Source organism: Mauremys mutica, chromosome 14, assembly GCF_020497125.1.
Source record: "Mauremys mutica isolate MM-2020 ecotype Southern chromosome 14, ASM2049712v1, whole genome shotgun sequence".
In the NCBI taxonomy this organism is placed as follows: domain Eukaryota; kingdom Metazoa; phylum Chordata; order Testudines; family Geoemydidae; genus Mauremys; species Mauremys mutica.
In genome coordinates, this window is record NC_059085.1 from 28,161,042 (window position 1) to 28,188,662 (window position 27,621).

The window sequence follows — 27,621 nt, forward strand, 5'->3', positions numbered from 1 at the left end:
ATGGCAAAAACTGGCTAAAGTTATGCATCTGTCAGAGCAAAAGAATGCTCATTAGCTGCATGATCGGGATTAGAAATGGCTTAGGCCCAATTCTGTTTGCATTTACACTAGTATAAATGAGGAGTTATTCCTTTGAAAATAATGGGATTATAACAGTTTTATAACTTTTATAAGGGCCTTATACAAATCTCATTTAACTCAATAGGCATCTTGCCATTGGCTCCATGGGCTTTAGATCAGTCTCAAAGGAATGGAATGGAATGGAAAAGCAGCAGGTTAAAGATGGATTCCAGTTCATGTGACATCATCACATGTCACTGTAAGACCGCAAGCCTTCATTTCTCCCAGCCTGACTCACAGGAAGGCTTGCCTACAAACAGAGCCATCTACAGTCAATTGTCTGGGAGCCATTAAGATTCCAAACCGCCATTAATGGCCCACACTTTGCATAATTACAATAGGCCCTCAGAGTTATATTTCATATTTCTACTTTCAGATACAAGCTAGGATGACCTATTTATACAAATAAGATGACCACACTGAGTAGACAATAAGCTTTGTAATGATACCTTACAAGAGACCTTTTGCATGAAGCATATTCCAGTTACATTATATTCACCTATTAGCATATTTTTATAAAATCATATAGACTGCAACGTCACAGCATACGCATGGAGAAGTTAGATAAAAACATAAAATACGCTTGCTGGAAGGTTGCAATGTAACAGTACTTTATGTCTTTGAATTCAGAATGATAACACATAAGAACTCAAAAACAAAGAGAGAAAGCAAGCTGCTCCCTAAAATAGAAACACACAAGTCAACCCACCTTACTCTAAGCTGGCTTTCTGCAGACTGACTGCTCTAGACCCAGATCACATGCTTCCCCAGCCTGCCAGGAGGAACAGAATAAGCCCCAAAGCATTTAAAGTGATACAATTTTAATACAGTTTTCAACACACCACAGCCCAGATCTGTTACAGAGAGCAGCCCAGATTGTTCCCAGGGTGGGTGATGCCTGGCTCCAGTGTTCGAGTTTGGACAGCTCTACAGCAAAGTAATGGTGGACTAATTATCACTGATGTGATGGAGAGGGTTTGAAGGCCCCTTTGTTAAAATTCTGCCACTATATTTGAAGGTAAAGGTGGGTGATTTTCCTCCCCTTTCTTCATGCACACAGGCTCCTCGTACACTGGGGGAAGGCTCCTTATTAAAATACAGTCCGCAACACACCGCTGTTTATTAATATCCTTACAGCTCTAAAGGTTTTCCTGATGAGGCCCATTTAATACATTTTAACTGATCTGCCTTTCATTTCTCATCTTTAGCCATGCTGGGTAAAAGATCAGATGGATCAGTGTAATTGATGGATTACTGCACAAAATGCCACACTACGGCATCACACCTACACCTTGATCCTGCACCACTGTGGCCAATGGGAGCTATGCCATTGACTTCCGTGGAAGCTGAATCAGGCTCAGATACTGCAACATTTTTTTTTAAATTAATGAAAGTGCACACACCAGTGAAGGGAATTAGATTAAGTGAAATATTTCATCAATGAAGCTTTCTTCAAAGAACAGAGGAAATAGAAAACAGTTAATTGGACAGAAGAGAATCTGGAATGGAATATTCAGAGCACAGAGAGACAAAAGGGGCAGAATGATACAAAACCTAAATGGTGAACAACATATGGGAGGCGCGTTGAAAAAGGGGTCTGGCTGTACATGGAGAAGGGCAGCAGAGACCAGAAGGTGAAAAACTGATTAGCTGTTAAATACACAGGTACCTCTGAAATGATGAGATAATTGTTTTAGGAGGCAAGAAACAGACTTTTTAAAACAGGGATATGATAATGATATGCAGCAGATGAGACAGTCTGAAGCAAATTTGTAAAGAAAAAATGAGGACATTCTACAATAAGAAGAATTAAAAGGGGAATGGGACTGACGGGAGAGAAGAGGTTTCAGAAATTACAAAAGGCAGCCGAGTAAAGGGGAAACCACAGGAAGGGATTCAAATGTACAATGCATTTAACACTAGCTGTCCAACCATCTGCAACGTGACACATTGATATTTGGTATCCTGGAGCTTTCCCTTTAAACTAAAGGGGAAATCAGTTGGACTTCATATATCAGAACCTTGGCTCTGCAGAACACAGACATAGGCAGCACCTGTAAGTGAAGTTCTTGCAGAAAGGCAAAGGCAGCCGGTTAATTTAAGTCATGATCATACAGAAACAAGGTGGGAAGCAATGATTCAGAGCCATCACCCCTTAAGAACCACAATACACCATTTTCCTCTGAATTGATCTCGTGTTTTCTCTTGCCCATCCTGCCCAAGCTACAATACACAGCTAGATTTTTCTTGAAAAGACTTTTGAAGTTTGTTGGGAAAAAAACAATATTTTAATTTTTGTGGGGATCACAGGAAGAGCCACAGGGACCTTAATATGTATAGAGGAGAGACAAAGTAAGAATGCTGGGGTGTGGAGGTCATTCTTACATCTAGCATTACCTGGTGGGAAATATAGATGTAAATATAGATGAAAATAATGATGTGCCAAACTCTGTCAGCAGTCAGACATTGAGATAATGCTTATAGAATTGAACCATATGCAAAACTCTTTCCCACTAACCATTCTACCCCTTTTCCCCTTCCCGGCCAAATCAGAAATAAAGATTTCTGACTTCTGTAAATCAGTCTGGCACATCAGGAAAGATCCAGACCTAGCAGTCAGTGGATGCAACTCAACTCCATGAATTCAGAGGAGTTGCACTCACGAATTATAAGCCATGTTCAGACCTGCTGTGGGTCTTCCGAAGGGAAGACAGTATGAATCACCTTCATAGCTCTGCATCCAATGGAGTGGAGTTATCACAACATATCTGCACATAACTCCAGATTATAGTGGGGTCAGGGAGGCTGAAAACTGCACCTTGTTGACATAACTTGTATGTTTGTTTGAAAGAAAGGACAGCAAATTGGAAGAGGTTTTGATCCCAAGTGGTTCAGTTTTGCAGGAGTTGGTTCTTTCACAGATAAAGGATCTGCCATGGGATAGATTTCACTGCAATGGATGAGATATTACGTATATAAATTCCATGTTTTGTGAAGGGGAAGGTCCCTACCCAACCTGATAGAAACAGACGTCAAGTGTTCACAATATCCCTTATTATTTCTGATTCTAGGGGCCAGAGTCAGCCCTGGTATCAGCAAGTGCAGTTCCCATTCTTGTCAGAGAGCCATTTACACTACATTTGAATTTGTACCCAGAAATGCAGATTTATTGGCATGCTGCACAGATATACACTGCATTAGCATCAAGCCTGGCAGTTAAATCTCAGCAGTATCACCATACTCCTGTAAACAGAGAAATAGGGTAGGCAGATATCGATAAGGCTGGGATGGGAGAAGTGATAGGGAAGGAAATTGCGAGTCTATGGTTTACAATATGCAGTGCTTTTAAGCCCAATTCCCAGTCCCAAAGTATACAGTAATTGCACTTTGCTCAAGAAAATGAGAACAAAAGATAAATTAGAAATAAATGTTACTATGGCAAAGAAGTCTGCCTTCATGTATTAGATACTAATTTCTTGGAAATACAATGTTCAGGAGGAATCCTACTTTAACATAAAAGCGATGAATATGTATTGTTGGAGAGTTCCTACCATCTATTTTCACCGAGTTCTCCATTAAAGACTCTGTAATGACAGTGTAGTGCAAAATATTGTGTGCTTGTAGACACTGGGCTGCTTCATGCGCTTATGAAAGTCACTAATACACAGACTAGCTTTTGGGCACTCTGTGGATTTTAGCACTTGTTAATACAGGGGCAAAAATCTAGTTCCAACCAGTTCTGTAAATCAGCAAGTTTGATGGGATTTGTAATAAGTTAGTTGAAGCATCTATTTGCCATTGTCTCCATAAAACAATAAAAAAATAGAAACTGTGTGGTGGATTTTACATGGTAAAGGTCCAAGTACTTGACAATCTCAGGTATTCAATTTTGTGAGCAACAGGAAGGGCATGTCTACACTTACCTCCAAAGCGATCGATCCAGCGGGGGTCTAATGAACGCTCTCCCGTCGACTCTGGTACTCCACCAGAGCGATAAGCGTAGGCGGAGTCGACGGGGGAGTGTCAGCAGTCAATCTACCACAGTGAAGAGACAGCGGTAAGTAGCTCTAAGTACATCAACTTCAGCTACACTATTTTTGTCGCTGAAGTTGCGTAACTTAGACCGACTTAGCTTGCTCCCTCCCCCCGCCCCCCAACCAGTGTAGATCAGGCCTAAGAGAACAATAGAGGTTGGGGCCGTGTGCAGAGTTTGTAATCGACCTGACATGAAAGTGGATTCAGGAGTCATTTTAAACCATAAGCCTACATTTGGAAAACAGTCTCAAAGCTGGGATGATTATTTTTACGCAGACTTAGTCCTTTCCCCACCAGGGCACATCATTCCTACCCTCCCAGCTGTGCCCGTGTCCCAGACCCCAGAGAGACCATCCACCCTACTTCATATGTAATCAGGGGGCAGTGACTTATACCCTTCCTGCTCAGTAGCAGCAAACTCAGAAAGGTCCCCAGTGAAAAAATCTAAGGTCAGGTGAGTGCATGCCTGGTGCCTGAGGGAAGAGAACATCTAAGGGGTTACTCAGAGCAGTGGGTTCCTTCCTGCCAAAGCAGATACCAGCCCCTGCAAACAGACCCTGCTAACCCATATAACTCCTATCCCAGCAGGGTTTTTCCAGCTCTAAGTAAATGTCCTATTCAAGTGATTCTGGCATGGCCTGCACTCATTTCAAAAGTAAACAGCATCACTGTTAAAGCCACTACATGCCCTACCATTGTCCTGCTTAATGTATGTGAGAAGACCAGACACGAGTAAGTGTTCAATGAGGAACAATCCTGTGTGGAAGGTGAGAGCGACTACACAAGCTCTTTGTCTTTGCCCACACTATTATTCTTTCAAAATGTGAAATGATTTTGATCAGCTAAAGCAATGATACAAGGTGCTCAAGCCCCAATCCCTCAGAGAAAATGTCAAAAAAGAGTACAAGTTTAGGCTGCCAGATGTGTCATTTTTTCCATGTTGTATTATTTCACACAGATTTATTAATCCGTGTTAAAGATGAACTGAAATCTTTCGGGGGGGGGGGGGAGAGCATCAAAATCAACGATTAAAAACCTTGCAGACTCTTTGGAAGACTAATAGCTGTAGAACATTAATGTGATGATGCAGTCGTCTCACAACCTCTAGAAAGAGCCAGACTATTTTGCAGGTGAATTGCAAAGCTTATTCTGAAACTTTTACATTATTTAAAATTCCATGTAAGTGACAGACCGTCTGCCTAGGGCTAAATCTTAACACAGAGACACTTTAAAATATTTGAACATGAATCTATGCCTCTCTGTACAAAAGCACTTGTGTACTAGGCCAAGACCTATCCCCCTGCACACACAGCCTGAGGAAACTGCCTGCGCACCAGGGAGCTTCCTATCCTCAGCCTCCCTCCTCATCCTCTCATCTGCATGGGTTGTGAGGTTGGCCAACAGACAGGGATAGGAAATGGGTTCACCTAACTTGCCTCAGCCCCATAACACTGTGCACGTGCGCATACACACACACCCACACACACACCCCTACCTACCTTAAGACAAAGCTGAGCGTCTTGGTGCATGCAGCTTGCACAACTCCCGTGCATGTTTTGCTCTGTTCTGCTCCCACAGTGAGCATGGCAGAACTATACCAGCTCAACTGCCTTCTGAGCCTTATACAACCCTTATTTTCCACAGGATTTTGGTCTCCTCAACGATTTCATTGTCAAGGTAGTAACTTTCAGCTAGAGTTAAAATGAGCATGATACGTGGCAAGACATAACCGTGAAACATAAACTGCTTTGTTAGGCTCATACAACTCAGTAAACATTAAATGCCACTGAAGTTCTTCACAGTCACTAAATGTCATTGAAATCTGGTCAGACATCACCCCTTTCAATCATTTCTATGCAAAATGGCTTCTTCTCAACCAACTGGGGTTTCAAATAGTTACATACTTGGAACTTGAAGACAAGCCTCTTAATACAGCCAAATACTGGACTGACTTCTCCCCTTTTACAGATCATCTGCCATGTTCTGGATTGTGGCAGCAGGGTATTGTCTGAATGTGGCCAAAAAAAAAGTATTAGCGCACTATCCCACCTCTGTAATTGTCAGGCTGAGACCGCTGGCTTAATTCTCCACTGCTGTATACTTTAAGAGTTGTTTAAACCTGTGCAAAGTGGGTGGGTGCAAAATACCACCATTTTGATAGTATAAAACACCCACTTTGCACAGACATCAATGGCCACATAAGATGCAAGGCAGTGAAGAATCAGATCTGTATCTTTAGCTTAATGTATTTGATATGACAACTGAGAAATCCTGAAGCACTTTTTTGGAGCAATCCAAGACCTTTGGCTATTCTGAAGAGAGAGTCAGAAAGCATGCCTTATAAATGGCTTAAATGTACAGCAAAAAGACAGGAAATCAAACTGACAAGTGAAAAATTTAAAGGATTGGAACTGGAGATAGGAAGTTAAATGAAGTTAAATGAAAATTTTGTGATGCTGGACAAGAAAACATGATTAAATATTAGCCACTAGAGAATACAGAAAAGGGCTCTGCACTCCTGAAGAAAAGGTCCAAACACTTTTTTCCCAGGACCCATAACCATTTCAGCTGGATGGAATTTCTTTTGTAGCCCATTAATATTCACTTTTATAGCTGATCAGATCGTGCCCACTGACTGAGGATCTAGTGGGGCAAACACTTCACTTCCCAGAAGATACAGCACATGTCCTACTAAAGCAGCTGCACAGGGCAAAGATTAAGGAGTACTTTCAAAATTGCTCTTAATTAGTGAGCCCACATGCAGCTAAGGAGTAGTGCAGAGCTTCACCTACGATTTGATCAACTGCTGATACTTTATTCTTCTCTACTATCCAATATTATAAAGCATAGACTTCTACGTGTCTGCCATCAGCTGATCTTAATGCACATTATAAACACTGAATGAGCCTTGTCAACACCCTCTGAGGCCATTAAATATTACAATACAAATTTAAAAATGTGGAAATAGAGACACAGAGAGATTAAGAGACTTGCCCAAGGAAGCGTGTGGCAGAGGCAGGGATAAAACCTCATTTCCTGAGGCTCACCCTTCTGCCTTAACCTCAAGATTGTCTTTTCTACCAGAAGCCAAAAAACCAGGATTCCGCTAAACCACAATCCCATATGCAGCACACAGTTTTCACATTATTTGATTTTTTGATCAGCCTTTGTAACTTTAGAAAATTGCAGTTTTCAATACTTTTCCCCCCAGTAAAGTACAGCTAATAAAACATATTGCAAGTCTACATTTATTAACCTTCTTGTAGCACCACACAAATCATAAAACAATTCAGTTACAAGCAATGGATTTACTTGTTTCTTCAGCAGTTGGGAGATAGAACTATATCATAAAACACACTCTAATTTGTTTTCGGAGTTTAATCATGATCTGTCATTCCACATTTCAGTGGCATTTGGACACTAAGTTTTTGCAATATTAATAACATCATAATCTTCATTAGTATGCAAATCTATACCATCTGACAAGCTCCTGTTCTCTTCCATGAGCTCCTTTGTTGTTGCGGCTTCATGAATTTCATTATGAGACTAGATTATTATCAAACACTGGCAAGGAGGGGGAAGTGAGGAATGGAGAGGATGTGGAAATTATAATCTCTTCTTTTAATAATGAATCCAGGTTCATCGTGCAGTTTGTTTTCTCGCAACAGATGCTGCTCGTAGAAAATGGAGCAAAATGAAAAAGAGTTTTAAACAAGCAATTCTGCAAAGTAACCTTTCCAGCAGATGACACTGGCAGGGCTGGCTGGAGGGAAGAATAGGTTCCCCAATCCTTTGCCTCATTTAAATTTCAGATGACACCCATGCTTCTTTTTAGTATCTACCCATATGTTTTGGTGATTCATAGTTTCATTATGCGTGGAGAAAGTGTAAAATAAAAAAATCCCTGCTGTTCAATAACTGGTAGCCATTTTTCTTCCAATTAAATTGAAAGTGAAGGATCCTCAGACTTACAACTAAAATAATTACTGTTTCTTAGAATTGCAATTGCATTTGGAGGGATTTGTTCCTATAGAGATGAATACAGCTCTCCTGTTAGGGGCATGCAAACTTTCCTCTCTATCTCAGAACTAAAACCTGCTCCATCCTTCTCTAACTATAACTTTTGGCCTGAAGTCTTTTCTCAAGAGTAACTCCTTGAGTGGCTAAGAATTGCACGCATCCTGTTGTTACCCTGTCATCCTACCAGCCCACTCATTTATCTCATCGACCTATTATGTCTTGTCTTTTAGGCTACATCTACTCTACAAGCTAAGGATGAGATTCCCAGATCACGTAGATCCTCGTGCTAACTCTTATCTGAGCTAGTGTGCTAAAAAATAGTAGCATGGCTGGAATAGCACAGGCAGTGGTGGCAGCAACATAGGAATAGCCGCGTACGTTTCCAGGGGATTCAAGCAGGTTTGTATTCAGCATGGTTAGCCCCAGGCCGCTGCTGCTGCCACTGCCCACATTACTATTTTTAGCATGCTAGCTCAGATAAGAGCTAGCACAAGTATGTCTTCATGAGCTGGGAATCACCCCCGAAGCCTTTGTGGCAGGGATCTATCATTTGTTTTTTCTGTACAGCTCCTAGCACAACAGGCCCTACCTGGTTGGTGCCTTTAGGTGCTACAATATAAAAAGGTAAAAGAATAACCTTAATACCGATTTCAATGGGAACTTTGCCAGAGCGAGAACTGCGGGATCAGGACCAGGGTTAGATTACAGCAATCTGGGGCCCTGTACTGCCCACCTGGAATTGGGATAGCCCTCCTAGAGAGCCTGGAGTTTTCTTCCCTTCAGGTCTTCCCCCCCTTTGGAAGCAGCAGTGACAGCAGCAGGCTCCCTCTGGCCCAGGAGTGGAAGACAGCAGGGGGCAGTCTAGCTGGATAGGCGGATGAGCAGAGCCTGCTCCACTCAATGTCACCAACTCTGACAATTTTATCAGGATAAGTTCTGGCTTCTCAATGGCCCAGCTGCGGGAAGCAAGAGGTTTGGGGAGTATCTCAGCTTCATTTAAAAATGTGAGTTTCTAGCGAATGTGACCTAAAGGCTCAGAAACCAGAAGCCACAAAAGCAGAGCCCTCGACCCCAATTTATTTATTTGGTTTTGCTCTTCTTACCATTCTATGTGAAAAGTCTTCTATTGGGGTGGTGTTAGGGGGGGACCTACAGAAGAGAGCAGTGGGTTTTGGAGTTGTTAACATACTGAGATGGATGAGGCGGTTCACACCTCTCAGAGCCATTCTTTCAGGCATTTTGAAAACTCAGGCCGACATTACTGCTTTGGTTATGGCTTTCCTACATAGGAAAATTTACCAGCAGAACTATACCAGTATAATTATACTGCTATAGTTATGTCAGTTCTGGTAATCCTTATGTGGACACACTAATTCCAGAATAAAAGTTTCTGTGTGAGAAGTTAAACTGGTATAACAATAGTGGTATAATTATACCAGTATAGTTCTGCTGGTAAATTTCCAAATTTAGACAACACCTTATAAATGCAAGTCACATTTTTGTACTTTTCTTTGTAACCATGGCAGCTAGAAACCTTTCTTTCCAATAAATAAATAAAAAATAAACTTGAAACTTTACTGCACTTAAGTGGGATGAAATCAATAGGGTTCTATAAAAATCAAATTGGGTCCTATCAAAGTTACTTTAACTCCCCTCCCCATATTATTTAATGAAAAATTGTGTTCTTGCTCTGTAAGTGTGTCATTTTAATTATTTATTAGGTATTATTAATTAGATCATCATTTTCTATTTTAGTCTATAGGGTTTTTCCAGACAGATCCACCATACAACTGTGCCCAGAAACTTGTGCATTGAAATATACAATACATAGTAATCCAACAAGTGACATTTTCTACCTTGTCTACAGCAAATTCTAGTCAGCATTAACTATGACTTTACACACTTTTTTTTATTAAACCATGATACATTTGGTACACACTAGTTATCTAAATTTAATATTTTTAGTGATGTTAACATAATTTTTACTATTAAAACAAATTGCTGCGGAACTTTCATGAAAATGTGGAACTGGAATTAATAATGAAACATGAATTCAGTTCCAATACCTTTCCATGAATAGTGCAATTCGTATTCATACAGAACTACAGCCCACCTATGATGTTTATCACTTACAAAATTCATGCAAAAGATCATACTCTACAAAGACGACACTTTTAAAAAGCTTAAGCTATTTTGTATCTCATACCAAAAGGAAGTCTGATTTGATATGCCTCTCTCTGTGCCCTACAGTATAATAAGATTTCTTTAGCTTTTGACGTTACTAAAAGTATATGTTAAGTTGTTAATATTTAAAAATGCAAACTATCAGTTTGTTGCCGCATATTAAACAAGATTTCCAGTTTTCATTCTCTCCAAGTGGGGGGCTGTCAAACTCAAAATTTCAGTCATTCCAAAGTCACAGCAATTTTTTTCAGATTTCCCTCTGTTCTTGTCCTAATTAAGGAAAAACCTGTCATTAGGAAGATCTATTTAAAGCCGGTACAGAAATGTGTTTGGACTTTGATTATGGCAATTAAAAAAAAAAGTGCTATTCAAAGACGGTGCTTTTTATTATTTAACTAACTTTTCACATTCTTCTAACACATTTTCCTAAGAAGATAGCTAAATTAGGTGATAAAAGGTTACTTTTGTCTTTGAAGTTGAAATATGTAACCATTATTTCTTATCTGTCTTGAATTAGAAAGGCTTCAGTATCATATTTTAAAGGAATCATTATCAAAATTCACCAGACTTCATAAAACAAACAAACGCTTCACTTTTTGCCCTTGTTTAATCCCAGGAAGACAATTTATTTTGTTTTCATGGAAGGAAGATTTCTTTCAGCGTTTGACAGGAGCAATATCTTTTTATTTTCAAATTGTGCAAAGTGAGGTTGGGAAATATAACCACTTTCTTTTCATAACATGAGAAATGGGGACAGTCGTCAGGGATATATTTTAAGAGGAAGGTTCAGACATAATGGGATATGTAAAGAAAAACAGTGTTTTTATCTTTTGTATAAAGCAAGAACAAGACTGAAATACAATTGAAAATGGCCAAGTAGGTCATGCCACAGAATGCAGAAGGAAGCACCATGTTACAAACCCCTCATTCTTCCCAGCTCTGACAGCTCTGAATGTTAAGTTATCCATAAAGCTCATACACCATATTTGTGACTGCAGAATTCTATGATAAATTACATTTCTCATGCACCTCTGAAAGTTTCACCTGCACTCTGACCATTAATCCATCTCACTGAAACGACCCCTGCCATTCCATTTAGTTAACTTCACAGAACAACTATTTTAAACAACCTGATAAAAATGGTTCCATCTTTGCCCTTTAAATATATAATTCCCCCCCCCATACTCAGCGGTGCAAGTACGGTGGTACTTTCCGGTATGCCGTACCAGTAAGATATTTATAGCAGGTCCAGCATACTGGAAAGACACAGGAGAAGCCCACCCCCAGCCCTTCCACACAGCTGCATCTCCTGAGTCCTCCTGCGTGGGGTCTATACAGTAGCCCTGCAGGAGGAGTGGGGGCTGCCCAGCAGATGCACCGGAGGAGCTGCTGGCGTGGGGCTGCCCGGTGACCCCATGTACTGCTCCTTTCCCCACTGCAGTTCCCAGGAGAGCCCTGAACCGCTCAGCTCCTCCAGTGCAGCTGTACCGCCCCCAGCCCAGCCACACAGTTGCATCTCCGGAGTCGTCCTGCCTGGGGTCTGTACAGCAGAAGTCTCCAGTGCAGCAGGACGACGACGGAGGTCCCCTCCCAGATCATGTGGGATGGATGTGGATCATGGGGAGGGGACGGGGAGAGTCTGGGGGCCCCAGGTTGTGGGCGGGGCAGGAAGGAGTCACGTCAGGGTCGCATGGGGAGGTCACTTGTTTCCTCCCGCCCCCGGATCACTCCAATGAGTGCAGCATACCATCAAGAAATTATTTCTACTTGCACCACTGACCATACTCCAGACGACACTGGCACTGATGAAGTGCAGGATTAGTACTATTCACTCCTGGATTAATGATAGGTATGAGGAGCTATTATTATTTAACATTTGTAATGCAGTAGTACCCAGGGGCTCTGATCAGGATTGTGCTAGATGCCATGCAGAGGCAGACACAGTCTATGCCAAAGCAATTTACAATCCAAGCAGATAAGCAACATAAGTAGGATGGAGTATATGTTTGGGGATAAATTACATCCAAAACAATCTATACTGTCTCAATTGTACTGTATTCCATTAGCTTTTGCATTTGTCATCTCTTAATACTTATGAAAAAATGTGTACTGTCAACAATTGTATCTTTAATAAATAGTTAATAAACATAAATATATATACACATATTGGTTTTCCAACGCGTAGTTATTGAAACATTGGCTGATTTCTTGTAGGTGCCATGGCAGAAGGTGGGTCTAGAGAAGGCATCCGTTTATTGAGATTGGTCTATATCTATAGGCAACATTGCTGAAGTTCACCAGCAAGAAGCCAAATTTCCCTTAATAGAGAATATTCACATAGATCAGAGGGTCTGCTTTTTGTATATGCATTTGCAAGTGATATTGCTAAAGTGATCATGATGGGGGCCTCCGGAAGAGTACGTGCCAATATTGGAAAAGTTTTTCTAGGGATAGTATTTCCAATAGGTCACAGGCCTGCTACTTAGCCCCCTGTAGGCCATGCATGCGTTCTCAAGAAGTTTCACATTCCCTTTCCCATGCTTCTGTGGTCACCGGAGTGAGATGAAATCACAATTCATTATTTAAAAAAAACAATTTCTGCCTATTTTCTGCTAATGGAGGCCCAAGCCCCAGACTGTAGGGTCCTTGGTCCCCCCTCCTCCTGCCACCCAAGGCTTCAGCTGGCACGCTTGTGGCTGCAGTCAATATGCTCCCCACTCCAACAGTCGCTGCCACCAGGACAGCTTGGTGCTTTGCTGCTTTTGCTGGTTGCACTCTTGATTCAATTTAGGAAAGGTGGGTTCTTTTCCCCCAAGCTGACAAATGTCAGGCTGCTGAGGTTGGGTGCCCATTGCAAGGTGCTGCTGTCTTCCACCTTTCTTCCTCTCAAAGTTGATCCCTTCCTCCCCATACTAGTAGGGTTGCAGATGGGAGGAATAGGCCACAACAAACAGCAAGTGCAGCTGAGCCCAGCAGCTCTCCACCCACCCCCTCTACAAAGCAGATCCTCATGATAGGCCAACACTGGGATACCAGCCAGGACTGAAGCCACCCAGGATGAATCAGCAAAGCCCAGGATTACAGTCCCAGCCAGACTCATACTGTTGGCAAATATGAGAGAGAATCAATAACTGGTATGTCTATCAATAGGACAGGCTCACTGTGGCCTGTTTAGGTGAACTGCAGCCTCTTCTTAGCTCCTCAGGGCTACTTGGCCTCACAGAGCTGTGATTTCCCTCCCCCCACGCCCGTGGTAGTGCTTAGGTGGGGAAGAAGGGAGTTTGCCATTAGAGGAGCTGCTGCTGCACCTTTAATTGGGATTAAGAGCAGACCAGGGAGGTTTCTGGTGCTGGAGTGTATTTTCTGCTGCTGCGTTGACTGTCTAAAAGCAGCCACCGGACCCATTTATAAGTAGGGCTCAAGAGTTCCCCCAGACCCGTACTCACTTGTGGAAGGGGCCCAGGCACTGCTGCTGCTGCAATGCTGAGGGAATGACTTGTCCAAGGGGGGAAGCAAGCTGCCTGCTTTGCTCTTCTACTGGGGCTGATCGGAGGGGCTAGAGGAAAGTTTCATCTCTATTGGGCCCAAAGGCCAATCTTATAGCAATGAGGCTATTCCAAATGGCTGACGCTAACTTCAATTCATCCTTATGCCAGAAGAACTCCCAGACACCCTCTTTCTACTCCTAACCACAGGAAATAATTGTACAGAACTGGTGTGAGAGTCTGTGTGCATTGCACGTGCTTACTGTTCTGCTCCTGACTCCATCTAAAACACATTCCCAGCATTTTATTCTCACTTCTCCTGCACTGTCCTCACCAGCAGATCCTGTCCTCCTTTTCTGAGATTGTGTTCAGCTGGTGCTGAAGATTTGTATTCATCTGTTTTCCTAACAGGCAAAAATCGTCTCTCCTTTCTTTGGGTTCTTGTGAGGCTGAGATGGCCCAGAGTGCAACAGGGTATTGGGAAATCCTGTTCTCCCACACAAATTCGTTTTAGCTTCTTTCCCTGGATCTCTGAGGCCACCCACTGTACTCCAAGATGGCTCTCTTTTCTGGGCACCTACTAGATGGCCAGAGCTCTCTGCCTGTGCTGGGATCTAGGCTCAGAAGCTGCCTGACCTGGAAAGGGTTATCTTTTCTCCACCCAATTATCCTACCCAATTTTAGCTGCCTTTGGGAAGCAGCATCACCTGAAGAAAGAAGCACAGGACAGCAAGCCAGGAGCACCCAAGTTCTAATTCCAGTTCAAAGTCTGTCTCATTTTGGGGCAGTATGTGTGGAGTGGTCATAGAGTTTCTCATACCAGACTGAGCACATCACTTGGCTTCCCAATTCATTTTCCTTATCTAGAAAATGGGAGTAATAACCACCCCCTTACTCCTGCCTTCCCGTGACTATTGTGAGGTTTAAGTAACTGATTGATCTACAGCCTTTTGCATGAACACTGGGCTGTGTAAGTGCTAGTTATTATTCTGGGTGGAGATGGTTATTGAACTCCTTCTCTCCCATTTTTCCTCCTCAAGGCCCATACCCTGCAGCACATGCAGGCATGTTCGATATCTCCCCCGCACCGAATTTCCAGATTCAGCCATCATCAACCAAATCCATAGGCACCATGTTAGATTATTAAAGTTTTCACCTATGCCATCTTTGGTTCAAATGCGTTTGAGGCTTTAAGGAAGACCGCAGTTGTGTGAAACCGCACAAATCAGAACAAACAATGTTGTCAAGTGCAAAATCTCATAGCCCTTTTGCTGGGCTGTTTTCAACCGCTACCATTTTTAATGCACGCTGTAGTTTATGCCCTGAGGCATCATAAAATTCCCTACATCTGTCCAAGAATAGTCACAGGTCTGAGGTGTTGTGTGTCAGGAAGGTGGCTCACATAACCTGGAGAAGTATTCTCAAAAGCTCAAATAAACTGCTAAAACTGTGGACACTTGTCTAAAAAGAACTCAAATTCTAAACCATTTGTGAGCTAAGATAAAATTCCTTTTTACTGATAGTTCCATTCATATTAATAAAGTACTGCACAAGGCCCTTCTACCCTTCAGAGCTAACACATTTGAAAGGCTTAAAATGTTTGGCACTGCACATCAAAAAGGAAAGTCAGTTTTAATAGGCTGTATTCTGTGACCTACAGCATAATGATTCCTTTCATTTGTGTTGTCACTGAAACAACTGTGTGTAATTTGTTACCCGTATTTTTAAATGCCAACAAGATATTTCTTTTTTGTGCTTTAATTGAATGCCATCCAGCTTGCATAGTCTCCTGCAAGGTATTTAATAGCACGTAATTTTGGAGGAAACTTTAAAAAACAAAGGGTTGTCTGCTATGCATGGCTACTAAAGGATGTGATCATGAGTTCAATATAAAATAATTTACAGAGAGTGAATTCTTAGAGATCCTTTAGGAGGAAACAATATATTAACGTGTTGTAGTATTAGTATATAGTGATCACCATAAAGAGTCAACATACGCAAACAATTACCAAACCAAATTATCTGAGATGCCACAGTTTCCATTTTTAAGCACAGAGAAATGCTGCCCTATCCCAGACACTATCTATGGTAACCATTGATAATTGTTGACTTATTAATGGTGATCACTGTCTCTAGTGTAGTATATTTAAGATATTGTTTTATTACATCCCTAGTTAGTACACAAATAGCCAATGTCCCCCTACATTGACTAGTAGGAGAATTGTAGAGTTAGAAATTTCCAAGTGTAGGGATAGCATCCCAGTGTATGTGGCCTGAAGCAATTTACTTCTATACCTGTTGCCCCACCTGTACAATGGGGGATACTAATACTGCACCTCTGCACATAAGGATAATGATGGTCATTATGCTGACCATGCTGTCAAAAATCTTCATTCTGTAAGAATATACAACAAAAAATAAAAAAACTTCTGACTTTTACTAATTTGATAAAACTTGCTGAATGCAGTGACCTCATGTGATATACATCTCGTTATTATGGTAGAAGCTACCCCGAGTTCAGGGTCCCCCTGCAGCAGTGTCTGTCAAACACATTACAAGACAAAGTCCCTACCTTGAAGATCTTACCATCTAAACAGATGTTACAAAGAGTAACATGCATCAGAGTACTCATAACAGTAAGCACTATGCCAGGTGTTACGTTTGCAGGGCTGAGCCCTAAAGAGGTATTATTCACTAACATGCAAAGACAGCCTAATTTTTATGAAGCCAAAATAGCACAGTATGTAAACAGTATTGATTGTACAGTCCTAGATAACTACTGTCCTTCTCAAAAGAGGCAAGAAATCACAGTAGAGGAGTAAGTGTCTATGCAAGTAGATTTGGTTAGTCAGCTAGGTGCATTTCATTTCTGCTTTGCTGAGCCTTAGAGAGCAAGGTGAGCGAGTTAATATCTTTTATTGGACCAACTTCTGTTGGTGAGAGAGACAAGCTTTTGAGCTTACACAGAGCTCTTCTAATCTGGGAAATGTACTCAGGGCTTGTCTTATGCTGACTGGGCTGCAGCGGCACAACCACGCCGATGCAGCTGCACCACTGTAGCACTTAATGGAGAGGCTATTCATGCTGACAGGAGAGCTTCTCCGTCGGCATAGGTACTCCACCTCTCCAAGAGGCGGTAGCTAGAGCAACAGGACATGGCATTGTCTTCACTGGAGGGTTAGGTCAGTCTAATGTCACTCAGGAGGGTGGAAAATCCACACCTGTGAGTGACATAGTTATGCTGACATAATTTCCTAGTGTAGACCAACCCTCAGGCTATGTCTATACTACAGCTTATGTCAGCATAATTTATGTCACTCAGAAAATCCACCCCCCTGAACGACATAAGCACCGCTGCGGACAGCGCTATGTCACTGGAAGAGCTTCTGCCGCTAACGCCTCTTGCAGAGGCGGTTTTATTGGTGCAGCTGCACTGCTGTAGAGCTTCTAGTGTAGACAAGCCCTTAGTGTCACAGCTAAATACAAGGTGGAACAGATTGTTTAGTATAAGTAGTTAACATATATGTCAAGGGACCATTCAAGGTGAAGTAGACCATTAACACCCCTACAGTCATTGGGGGAAGAAATGGGGGGAGGAGGAAGGCAGCTGTGGGGGGCAGGTTTGATAGTGGGTTGTAAACTGTTGTAGAAAGCCATACATCGAGTGTCCCTATTCAGTCCATGATTTTTAGTGTCTAGCAAAGTTATGAATTTAAGATCCCAGGCTCATCTTTTGAAAGTGTTGTTCAGACTTCCTTTGAGGTTGAGGACTGATAGGTCAGATATAGAGGGATCACTTTGTGAAAAGTATTCACCCACAGGTAATGGGGTGTTTTTGTTGTTTATCATTTTCCTGTGAGTTCATTCAAGAGCATAGTGGTTGTCTGGTTTCACCCACCTAGTTACTCTTGAGGCATTTAGTGCACTGCATGAGGTACACCACATGTGATATGCATGTGTAGGACCCGTAGATCTTGAAGGGGGTGTTGTGGGTAGCAGTGGAGACATGTCTGTGGATTTTACAGCTGTTGTTCTGGCAGGACCTGGTGCTGCTTTCAGTTGGTGTGTCCTGGTCTGTGGGAAGCTTGCTTTTGATGAAAAGTTTGGAAGGTTGTTTGAAGGCCAGAAGACAGGTTTGAGGAAAGATTTATTTCTGGAGGGGGTCCCCATTGAGTATGTGTTGTAGTTGTTTGATGATACTCCCTATGAACATAAGAACGCCCATACTGGATCAGACCAAAGATCCATCTAGCCCACTATCCTGTCTTCCGACAGTGGTCAATGCCAGGTGCCCCAGAGGGAACGAACAGAACAGGTACTCAATCAAGTGATCCATCCCCTATCGTCCATTCTCAGCTTCTGGCAAACAGAGGCTAGGGACACCATTCCTGCCCAACCTGGCTAGTAGCCATTGATGGACCTATTCTCCATTAACTCATCTAGTTCTTTTTTGAACCCTGTTATACTCTTGACCTTCAAAACATCCTCTGGCAAAGAGTTTCACAGGTTGATTGTGCATTGTGTGAAGAAATACTTTTTAGTTTTAAACCTGCTGCCTATTAATTTCATTTGGTGACTCCTAGTTCTTGTAGTATGAGGAGTAAATAATATTTTCTTATTTACTTTCTCCACACCAGTCATGATTTTATCATATCTGCCCTTAGTTATTTCTTTTCCAAGCTGAGAAGTTCCAGTCTCTCCTCATATGGAAGCTGTTCCATACCGCTAATCATTTTTGTTGCCCTTTTCTGTACCTTTTCCAATTCTAATACATCTTTTTTGAGATGAGGCAACCGGATCTGTATGCAGTATTCATGATGTGGGTGTACCATGGATTTATATTGAGACAATATGATATTTTCCATCTTATTATCTATCCCAGGGGTAGGCAACTATGGCATGGGTGCCGAAGGTGGCACGCGAGCTGATTTTCAGTGGCACTCACAGTGCCTGGGTCCTGGCCACTGGTCCGGGGGAGGGGGGGTCTGCATTTTATTTAATTTTAAATGAAGCTTCTTAAACATTTTAAAAACCTTATTTACTTTACATACAACAATAGTTTAGTTATATATTATAGACTTATTGAAAGAGATCTTCTAAGAACATTAAAATGTATTACTGGCACGTGAAACCTTAAATTAGAGTGAATGAATGAAGATTTGGCACACCACTTCTGAAAGGTTGCCGACCCCTGATCTATCCCTTTCCAAATGATTCCCAACATTCTGTTCGCTTTTTTGCCTGCTGCTGCACATTGAGTGGATGTTTTCAGAGATATATCCACAGTGACTCCAAGATCTCTTTCTTGAGTGGTTACAGCTAATTTACACCTCACCAGTTTATATGTATGGGAATGGGGGAGGTCACAACTAGGAGAATGCGGATGGAGGGAATTTTTTTCTGTATTTGAAGCAGGTTCTCTCAGGAAATTTGGGTGGCCCGTTCCATGATGCGATCTACTTCTCTGGTGGAGTGTCCTTGTTTGGTGAAGGCGGTTTTGAGTGTGTTAAAGTCGTGTGTCTTGGGCTTTCACCTCAGAGCATATTCTGTGGTATTTGAGTGCCTGACTACAGATGATAAATTTCTTGGTCTGTTTGGGTGGTTGCTGGATCTATGAAAGTAAGTGTGGGGATCAATGGGCTTCTTGTGTATAGTTGTCTGTAGGGTTCCATTGTTGAAACTGACAGTTATGTCCAAGAAGGTGATGCTAGTGTGGGTATGTCCCAGAGAGAGTTTAATGAACAGCTGGTGGTTATTGAAGTTGTGGAAATCTATGAGGGAGTTTAAGTGATCCATCCTGAGAATGAAAATATCATTGATGTATCACAGGTATATCATTGGTTTTCTGGTTCATTTGTATTTTAATATTTAAAACATATCACTGAGCCTTATCCAACAGTGGTTGAAATTCTGACTCCATTGAAGTCAATGGCAAAACTCCCATTAATTTCAATGGTTTACATCAAAATTGCTTCACTTAAGTGGTTGACAAAAATCAGATCAGGCAGTCAGCAGCCAACCCATAAACACAATCCAATGTAGTTATCTGAACTGGCTAAAGGTTTTGGGTGAGAAAATGCACTAATTGGTAAATCTTACACACAGCGACTTTGCTCTGTGAATGGTAATTAGAGGCAGATGGGCATACACCTTCTGCTGCAGGGTTGAGAGAACATCTTTCTTTTCTGAGACCTCTAGATCTGTTCCAAATTTATTATAACATTTATAGTATTTTAGCTATGAAATGTAATTCATACTTCAGCATTAATAATCATAAATACTACATAACTTGAGTCATTCAAAAGCAGAAGACTAGAACACAGAGAGCCAGTATGAAATGTTAAATACTGATTATTTTAGCTTGTAAGACCTATAACAGCTAAGATCAGAAAACTGTATAATTTTACAATTAATGCTGACATGTTTTAATTTATCACAGTTTTAGAGCGTGAGACATGTATTTTATTTCTAATTTAAAACATTAAAAGACTTTGGTCCACACTGATGTAATTAGGTGTAAAGATGGCACCCTACAGCACAATTCACTAGCAACAAACAGAGCATGGAAGGTCGAAGGTTTTATCTCAAGACTCCCATTTCTACCACCATCAAAGAGATGAGGCCTAGTTCTTCAAACCCTTTTCATAAAAGGTAATCCAACTGACTTCAGTAGAACTACTCACTACAGCTGTTCAGAAAAACACTGACAAAAGGGTTTTCTGTTGGGAAATGCAGTTCCCTCAGAATTGAAATACTTTGTGAACTCATGTCTATTCTGCTCACAATTTGTTTCAGAGAAAAGAAGAAGAAATTCTGACAATGTCAAAACATCCTGCTCTGGCATTTTCAGAACAAAATGTTTTAATTTCTTTCAAATGGACTTCGTTTTGCATTTTTTAAACTTTTGTTTCATAATGCATAATACAACATTTTTTGAAAGCTGAAATTGAAATGCTTTGATCAAGCTGAAATGCTTTTCCCCAAAAAAAATTCAGGCTTTGTTTAAAATTGGAATGAAAACCAATTTTGAAAGCCTCCATGAAATGGAATTTCCGTTTTCCGTCCTGCGGTACTAGTCACATAAGTAAGGGTTTGCAGCATTGGACCCTTGAATTTTATGATTTAGGATCCCCTGTTCCATAATTGTCTCTAAAACAGAAAATATGCTAATCTCTGTTGTAAACATCCCCACAATGATTTATAATAGTCATCACTACATTTTGTTTAGTACTGTAAAGCCAATGGATATAAATCAAGTCATTAGAAGCAATGACATTTAATCCCAGGGGGAATGTTTTGTTAGGTTGAATGGTTTACACTTAACTGGAGAATCATTACTGGTAGAGAAGACAATATACCACATTTTTCTACTCATCATAGATTTAATTCATAATTGAAACCAGCTACCGTGAATGCATCAATGAAAAAAGATCTGTTAACTTAGACCTTAAAAGTGTTAGTTTACTTTTTTCCTGTTTGTTAACAGATTCAATGAAAATATTGGTAGCCAGGAAAATGCATTCTATAATCAGACATCGTCAGTAAGTAATGGTATCTTAATTCTCAAAAACAGAAAGCTTTCTTAGCTTTATCTGCTCTGTTTTTGAGATCATATTGTATTATTTTGACAGCTGCAGTGTGTTTTGTACTTCAAAGGAAACTGGATAACAGTATTGGTTGTCTTTTTTTTCTTCCACTCTATTATGACCCCCCGCTGTACAGATAGCTAGCCATGAAACTGGACTGACATTGTATTTGCAAAGCAGACTGATTCCAATTTTCAGGATTTTGCTGGAGATTTTATGGTAGAGGGTAAAGGAAAATATAATCCTTAAAGGAATAGCTAGAGCTTTAAAAACTACTGGCAATTCTTTATCATAAATCAACTTCTATGTTGGTTTTGGATACAAAAATGAAGTATTGTAGCCTTTCATGTGTTCTACTGTCTCTGTGATGTCCCAGATTGTAAATTCTTTAGATTCCATCTTTTAAATATGTATAAAGTTCCTCACACGCTTTTGGTACTCCAGAAATACAAGTAATATCTAGTGTTTAAATGGAGTTGCTTACTATATAATGAATATAACAAAGTTCTCCGTAGAAAATCAGAAGCCATAAATGTTGTGAACCTCCAGAAAAGTAAAGAGGATACTTTTAATGTTGGTTATTCTACACAGTAATTGTAAACAGACTGCACTGAAATACATTGGACTATTTTAAGTACCTGATAGTTGAAAAAATTTGCAAAATCATATTTTACAGTATTTAAATCTACTTAGCAATCCCCTACTTCGAGTTATTGAGCATACCGTTATGCAGTGATGACGACTAAATGGTCTGTAATGATATTTAGAGGCACTATAACAGGCTACCAGTGTATGCCTGAAACACCCCCACTCTGTTCATTCTACTGGGAAAAGGTTATTTGAGTTCTGTTGACTCACAGTTATGGTAGGATTTTTCCTACTTTCACTGTTCCCCCGACTCCAGTTGGCCATGGGGCACCCCTGCCCTCCTACTTTTCTCTGTAGTAATCTGCACCTTCATTGAAATGACGCAGTTTGCCTGGGAGACCTCAAGGGAGAGGTGAATGCAAATTTCCAACTTCAGTTACACAAAAGCCCAGCCTTTTGGAGCTATGCCCTGAGGAGGGGACTACTGTGTTCCCACACTCTGAAGATCAAAGGCCCAAGCTGTATAAAGAAAAGACAAACTATGCATGGGTGTGCTCATTCTGAGCTAAAACTCTTATGAACCTGTAACCACAGAAAAACCCCTTTGTGGGGTTTTACCAGAGCCCCTGCTGGAGTCAGTGCAGGAGAGGTGTGATTTCTGGGAAGCTTATTAGCATGCATGCAGGGATATACTTTTTTTAACATGACCTTTAATACTTTTTTTAAATCTGTTCTCTTTATAATGCTTTCACCTTAAAAATAAATGTGCTTGCATAGAAAGAGCTGTGTGGTAACATAACTGTGTGCAATTATGCTACTTATAGCCTCTGGGGAGAGAGAGCAAAGTGCAAACACTGGCCTATTTAACGCTGGGAATATTACAGTGTAGGCAGAGAACTGTGCAGCCTGGAAAAGACCCGTGAGGAGGGACAGACACACAGGTCTCTGCCCCAAAAATAATGGGGGCCTGCAGTTGGTCCCTTCAAGGGAGGAGGAATACAGGTGCAGTTGCCCTGAACTGTGACACCTAGCTCTCCTTTCTCACTCTCATCCTAGTCATGCACCCTCATCCCTCCCCGCTTCAGTCTAGGGCATGTCTACACTACAAACTTTTGTCAATGAAAGCTACATTGGCATAAAGTCACCACGGTTAGTATATCGCTTATGTGCATGCATGCTTGACAACTTACATCAGCGCTGCACATACTCACCAGGATTGTTGTGTCATTGTATAGCGCAGTGCACCATCATGGGAGGTATCCCAGCATGCAACCTGCGCACTGTCTTTGGGGAAATTTTGGCAATACATGAGTTGAGAAATGCATTGTGCAGGGATGACTGGGAGCAGGGGGTCAACTTCCCATCATGCAACTTTCTTCACCCCATAATGGCATCTCTATCCCACTGATTTCATGCCTATTTTGAAAATTCCATGAATCATGCAGGAAATGACAAGGGAATTGCTCAGTTGCATGAAACTGAGTATAGGGCAATGGCACTGAATACTGGCACCATTTTTCACAGGCAGCTGATATCCCCCTCCCAAGATTAACAAAGGCAGAGAGATCACAACTGCTGCTGGCATCCCAAAGCCACCTGGGCCCATATGCTGCTATCCTGCATACTGCAACAGTGACTGCTGAAGTTATCACTGACTGGTGTGGGAAAGTGTCCTACCACAGAGGAAGAAATAAGGCTGCCATCCCTAGAAAACTTTAGGGGAGGATTGCAGAGTACCTCCATGAAAGCGTCATCAAGTTCTCTCAGGAGGATTCAAGGGATCTCTCTGTGTACGTAAACTAACTGCTTTGCATGGACCCTTCTCCTAACTGTACAGGAGAATGAAAAGCAGACTGTCCTCTCTGTTGTACTGCTAGCTCTCCTAGTTGTGTCCTACTAAGTTGGTGGGCACCATCACTGTAATAGGAAATTAATTTGCACACTTACCTGAGGTTCCTTCCCCAGCATCGGGCTTGTCTATGCTCCACTGTTGCCACTGACTGCACTATGATGGAGTCCTGACTTGTGGCATAGCCAGATCCCCGGATCTGTGACAGGAGCTCCTGGGAGGCATCCACGACTGGGTGCAGGATCTCCACCAAGCATGGCATGCAGCTTTTTCTAAAAGCAACAGGTCTGTAGTTTGGCACCTGATCAACTGATAGCCTCCCTGACCTTCGGATAGGCCTGCTGCAGTTCCTTTGTTTTAACAGTGCACTGCTGCTGATCCCTGTCATGACCATTCTCCTGCATCTCCCGTACAATCTGTTCATAGATGTCCAACTTTCTATGGCTGGTCTGTACCTGTGCTTGCATAGCCTCTTCTCCCCACTGACTCAGGAGATCCAACATCTCCTGTTTACTGGAAGACACAGCATGTCAGGAGCGTGTAGTCTACCATCTTAGCAGATGTTGCAAACTGAAGGGTAACTAATGCAGTTGAACTCTCCCATGCAATGCTTTCTCCCAGGATGAAAAGCTGTGAAAGGAAAGCAGTTTGGATTACAATCCTTTGCCATAATACTTTCATTTTGGCTATTATGCCAGAATAAGACTGTTACTGCAACTGCATCAACGTGGCTGCAGTTCTGGCCAACACCCTACTCCAACTGCATGGATGAGGGAGAAGTTTAAAAAATAAGAGAGAAAGGAAAGGAAAAGGGGGAGAGACAGAAAAGGAATCTCAAGGCAGGGAGATGTGAAGAAAACTGGCAGGACAGGTTCAAAGGTATTATCAGCTACTGGATGTCTTACAGAAGGGTCATCTTGTGGTAACCTGTACTGCCATCTTCTAGCCTAAACTAGATGTATGTACATTTTGAACTCGAGTGTGTAAACAAACAAGATTCTGGAAAATCCACCAGAGTGAGTTCACAACCAGTTATCCAAGTTTGTAGTTCACACAAACCTAAAAAACTCCAAGCAAACCTAGACAAAATCATGGAGCATTGCAGCAAACATTGCCAAAACTGACAGCTTCTCAGGACCCCATCTTATGCTAGAAGTCCTTTCCCTATTCCCCCCACTCATTTTTGGGGTCCTGAAGGGCTCTTTATCGCACCTCCTCCCCTTAATGTTTTGATGGATAGCCAGTTGACTTGCTCCCCAATTTGGCATCTAAGGCAGGCAAGCAAACAGGCTAGCGGCTGCTCACAGTCCACAGGAAGGATCTTCAGGGCAATAAGGTGTGAGCAGACAGGAAATTCTCGTCTGCTATTACTGATGCCTCCTAACATCCTTTACCTCAAATTACACTTCAGTCACAGGTGGATGTTTTCATTGCTGCATTGTTATCTGGTGTTTCTCAGGCTTCAGACTGAAGTCAGGGGTGCGGACAGAAGTAGCCAAAGGACCAGAGCATTTCCTGGTTCCACTTCAGCTAACTGAGCAGATGAGGGGGAAGTCTATTCTTCTGAATACCCTGTCCAAAATGTAGAGTAACAGAATTTCCTGGCAGCCCACCCAAAGATACTGAATAGGATGGACTACCAGCTGACAACCCCAAAGCTCCTAATATTGTCCAGCTAATCACCACCAAAAAACTTTTGAGAATGAAATAATAGACACTATTAGATCAGGCTCCAGAAGAGTGAAAAAGGCAAATGTGGGTGTCTGGCGCAGGATTACAATTAGAGTGTATGAAGAACAGAGCCAGCAGGGAAACTGGGTTCTGCTCAGGTCAACCTGGAAGAGTTTAATTTTGGGAATGAAACCTGAAACATGACTTGGGATTTTGGCCCCAAACATTCACACAGCTTAATAAAAACCTTTGAAACATATTTAAATGAAACTGCACCACACCAATACATTACCAATTTTTCCAAGCATTTCTTTCCTGCAGAAGACCACTCTGTATTATAAGCAAGATGTCAGTGAAAAATAAAACAAATCGTATTGCAAATCCAAGGAGATGCATACTTTACAGAGAAAAATTACTTCTTTAGAGATGCTTATAATCAGCTGAGCACCATTATCCAACAGCTCTCTCAAACATTAATCAAACCACACCGCTTGTTTGCTTCAAACTTTTTGTTTCATGTTGGTTTGGTTCTTTTTCTCCTTTTGCTTTGTGTATGAGTACTGCATTTTCCTTAGCTATATATAAATGAATGTTGACTCTGTGTGTTATGTTTAACTTGATAGTTACGTACCCAGAAAACCTGCAGACACCCCCTGTTTGAAACAATTGTACTTGATTCCTCCCGGTCCACATTTTGTAAAGAATTTGAACTTTAGAGGAAAATGTATTTAAGGAGAAATTATCCGTTAGAATGTTCAAAATGCCCGCTCAGTCAACAGTGCAAAGATAATACTACTTCTTACCTAATCACATATTGTAGCAAATGGAAATGTTTTAATCATGTAATAGTGACTCACTCTTTCTCTAAATGGACTTTTAAAAGCTTTTATGTCCATTTATTTTTCTTTGCTACTACAAGAGCATTGCACTTCTAGGTTACATCTGCATACTTTATGTTTTTTCTGAGTCATTACCCACTACAAACTCAGCCATTATGAGTACATGTAAAGCTATTAAATAAGGTATATGTAATAAATAAAAACCAAAAGTCTTGTGTTTTCAGTATTTGTTTACTATTCTCCCTGTATTACTCAATAGCACTTTAAGAGCTACAGCTTTGAATGCATTGCAACTTCATGAATTTTGGTGGCATGCATGTTCTTCAGTAGGAATACCCTGGCAATTAGTATTAATTAAGTATTAGTTAATGGATACTTTTGAACATGACCAGCTGTTTGAAAGCTACATAAGCATTCTCCAGATTACTATCCTGCTAATGTGCAGCTTGTAAAATGATTTACAGTTTAAAATTTCATTATTATTGATTGCTACACAATTTTTGCAGAGCACAGGGTGTCCTGCTACCTCACAAGCTTTCCTATTCTGAGTCAGGAAAATTAGTTTTTAATAGCATTCTTTGTCCTCATCTCAATTTCACACAAAGGCAGGCAACAACAAAAAAAATGAATTTTTGTCAAGCTAAACTCCCAAGGCTCCCTTTACCAAATAAAAAAATCTGAAATGCATGTTACTCTTGCTATTTTTATATCTATAATTCATTTCATCAGACTCTCTCTCATGTACCCATAAAGGAACTCGGACAACAAAAAGAGCCTGAGTAAATTCAGAAGTTGTTTTTCATTTTATCCCTGAAACAACCCTGCTTCCAAATATAAAATTTCAGTTATTAAAATCAACATAATGAGCTATAGCCTTTCAAATATAGGAAGTCAGATTAATCTCTACCAGCGACTCAGCAGCACTTGCATAGTAAGCCATTTACTTTTACAACAGCCTTAATAAAACTTGCTTTTTTTTGGTCAGTTTGCACATGCATGACAGAAGGCCATGGTATATGGGCTGAGTAAATGGTGAATTCTCTGTAAGTTGAAATCTTTAAACCAAGATTTGAGGACTTCAGTAACTCAGCCAGAGGTTAGAAGTCCATTCCAGGAGTGGGTGGGTGAGATTCTGTGGCCTGCAATGTGCAGGAGGTCAGACTAGATGATTATGATGGTCCCTTCTGATCATAAAATCTATGAGTCCGCCAGCTAGGTCAGCTCTTTATGGTCAAAGGAATTGC

General features: G+C 41.2%; 2 protein-coding genes across 5 annotated transcripts in view; one reads left to right on the plus strand and one right to left on the minus strand.

Annotated features, from left to right (window-relative positions):
* The window catches only part of LOC123349360, a 336,086-nt gene that overhangs the window by 211,542 nt on the left and 96,923 nt on the right, over positions 1-27,621 (minus strand). Inside the window, exon 3 of one of the 4 annotated variants that reach the window (XR_006573508.1) lies at positions 23,966-24,497. The exons of the other annotated variants lie outside the window; for them this stretch is intronic. The gene's annotated coding sequence lies outside the window, so the exon portion shown is untranslated. The remainder of the gene's footprint in view (positions 1-23,965; positions 24,498-27,621) is intronic. 4 annotated transcript variants of the gene reach the window in all.
* CHST8 (carbohydrate sulfotransferase 8) overlaps positions 1-27,621 on the plus strand; it is a 211,585-nt gene that overhangs the window by 126,338 nt on the left and 57,626 nt on the right. The gene's annotated exons all lie outside the window — the stretch shown is intronic.